A 3025-nucleotide genomic window follows, 5' to 3' on the forward strand; every position below is an offset into this window, starting at 1 on the left:
GCTGAACATAGCAACTATACTGCAGAAGGAGACCCGTCCACGCCTGGCTGCGGAGCTGGAGACGGGGTCTATTGGGCGGCCCACCTCTGCGAGGTGCCCTGCCCCTCCTGCTCACCCCGTGGCAGTCTCCCTGGCACTGCACAGAACGAGGCAGGGCTGCCGGCATGTCCCTTCGGAGAGGAGGTTATCAAAGACACTGTGGTGGGCCAGCAGGTGGAGTGGTGGTTAGGGTGCTGGATCTCACATGGCCTACTGTGAGGTTCAGGTTCTGGACCTGGCAGCTTGAAGAACATGCCTGGCACGCATGTGTGAGTGCTCAAAATCCTGAGAAGAGAGTGGAGGAGAGGGGATTGTGGCATGGCTATCTACCCTGGGGGGTGATTTCTTGCTTCCCCTCTCTCTCTGGTGAGAAATACGTGCCCTATAGCAAAAAAACTAAAAATGACACTGGGCTACTGTCTTGCTCCCTCCTCCCTCGCTCTCTCACGTGTCAGTCAGAGCTCATGGTAGGAGGCACCTGAGATGCCGAGGAGCCCTGTGAAAAGCCTACCTGGCAAGAAACCGAGGCCTCCTGCCAACAGCCAGGTGAGCGGGCTTGGGTGGGGGTTCTCTGGCCCCGGGGCCTTCGGATGAGCTCTCGGCCCCAGTGCACATCTTCTATGGCTCTGAGGCAGGACCACACAACTACCGCTCCTGCTCCTGGCCCATGAAACCACGAGATAATAAACGCTTGTTTTGAAAGACAGTGCACCCTGGGGAGGGCTACTCCTCCTTGCGCTGCTTGCGTTTTCTCCCAGAAGTTCTTTTTCTTTTCTTTTTTTCTTTTCTTTTTTTCTTTTCTTTTTTTTAGAGAGATTTCTGCTATAAGGCACATGCGCTCGCCAGAAAGACAGAGAGACAGAGAGACAGAAAGCGAGAAATCACCCCCCAGGGGGGATGGCCACGCCATAATCCCTTCTCCTCCATTCTCCTCTCGAGATCTTGGGCACGCACGCACACGTGCCCGGCGTGAGTTTTAAGCCACCAGGTCCGGGACGCGAACCTCGGTCGACTACATGGGGGTCCAGCGACATAGCCATTGCATCGTCTGCTGGTCCTAGAAGTTCTTTTTCTTGCTATAAGGCATGTGCACTCGCCAGGGATGGAGGGAGAGAGAACATGCCAAAGCGGCCCAGGTCACGTGTCGTCACTCTCTCCGTCTCCTCCTGGAACTTTGGGCATGTACGTGCACCCAGAGTGGTTCTTTTCAAGCCGCAAGGTCTGGGACTTGAACCGTGCCATCAACCATGTGGGATCCAGCTGCCCTAGCCACCATGCCACACACCGACACTCTGAATTTTCTCTTGTGCGTGTGAGTCCTATTTGTCGAATCTGCCATTAGAAGTGCTGGTTCTTAGGTGGGTCCTGTGGTTATCTCGGCCACTCCTCCTGTGGGTCTAGATCATGGAAAATGGGTCTCTGAGGGGCTCCTGTCCAGGTCCCTGCATTCAAGTCCAACATGGTGACGAGAGGGCCGAACCAGGCACAGAGGGCCAGTCAGTCACCTCCTTCACTGCAGGCCTAAGATCTTCCCAGCTCGAGCCAGTTTCCTCCAGGGCAATCAGTGACGTCATAGCTCAAGTACCCGGACGTGAGATTTCCAGTCTTCAGACCTCTCCACAGAGAAAGGAAAACTATTGAAAATCCAGACTGGCCCTAGTGACCTCTGCCGCCTAGTATAAACTGCCCGCAAATTCAAAGTACAGGCTTGCATTTTCCCTCCAGATAGGAAAACCAGTCCCGACTGAAACCGATCCGGCGAGCAGGAAGAGTCCACCAGCTCAGGGAGGGTCTGTGTCTCCAGAGATGAGCAAGGGCCTTCTGGGCCCTGGGCCAACGACATTGCTTCTTTTTGCCACACGGTGGCGCTGTTGGCAGCGGGTCTTGGCCTAACTGCCAGGAGAGTCCTTGGCTGTATCCCGGCTTGCCCTGGTGGCTACGGACATTCTAGAGAAGAGAACTTCAAAATGCCACCCTGACCAGGGGTGCCCTTTGCACCAGAGCACAACAGTTCCCTCTAGTCACAGGGCACTATTGGGACTGGCCCACTCTGGTTGGTGGAACTCCATCTCCCTCCATAGGAAATCACCCCCACGCATCAGCTTCCCGGGAAGCCAGAAGAGGTCCCCACGCTCTCCAGGACAGCAGGGCTGTCCACCCTGGTTTTGTTTTGTTTAGAGATTTTTACTATTGGGCACATGCGCTCACCAGAGAGACAGAGACAGACAGAGAGACAGAAAAGGAGAAGTCACCCCCACCCCAGGACGATGGCCACCCCACAATCCCTTCTCCTCCACTATCTTCTTGGGACCTTGGGCACACACTCACATGGGCCTGATGTGACTTTAAGCCACTGAGTCTGGGACTTGAACCACAGTCAACTACACGGGAGTTCAGCCATGTAAACATTACATCATCTGCTGGTCCTAGATACTGGCGGTGTTTCTTTAGCAGAACCCATCCCTCCACACTTCACCCCCAAGGAAACTGCCCCTTCTCACAGCTGAGGGCAGGCAGCTCCTCGGCGTGTCTCCCAGAGCAGAGAGAGCTGAGAAACCCAGAGTTCAAATCTGCACGCAGGGGCTGCACAGTTGGCGCCGAGAACAGCAGTCTCTGTACTCTTCCTTCTCCCTCCCAGACGCTGGGGAGAGGAGGGAGGGCTGGGGCAGAGCTTGGGGCTTCTGTGGGACTGGTGGGACGGGGCATATGAAGGGCCATGTGGTCGGCCATAATGAGAGGCATGTGGGGGTATATGGAGGGGCATATGGGGGGCACATGGAGGGGTATATGGAGGGTATATGGAGGGGGATATGAAGGGTATATGGAGGGTATATGGAGGGGGATATGAAGGGTATATGGAGGGCATATGGAGGGGGATATGAAGGGTATATGGAGGGGCATATGGGGGGCACATGGAGGGGTATATGGAGGGTATATGGAGGGGGATATGAAGGGTATATGGAGGGGATATGGAGGGGGGTATGAA

This window comes from Tupaia chinensis, unplaced genomic scaffold (assembly GCF_000334495.1).
Source record: "Tupaia chinensis unplaced genomic scaffold, TupChi_1.0 Scaffold149383_1, whole genome shotgun sequence".
Taxonomy (NCBI): Eukaryota; Metazoa; Chordata; class Mammalia; order Scandentia; family Tupaiidae; genus Tupaia; species Tupaia belangeri.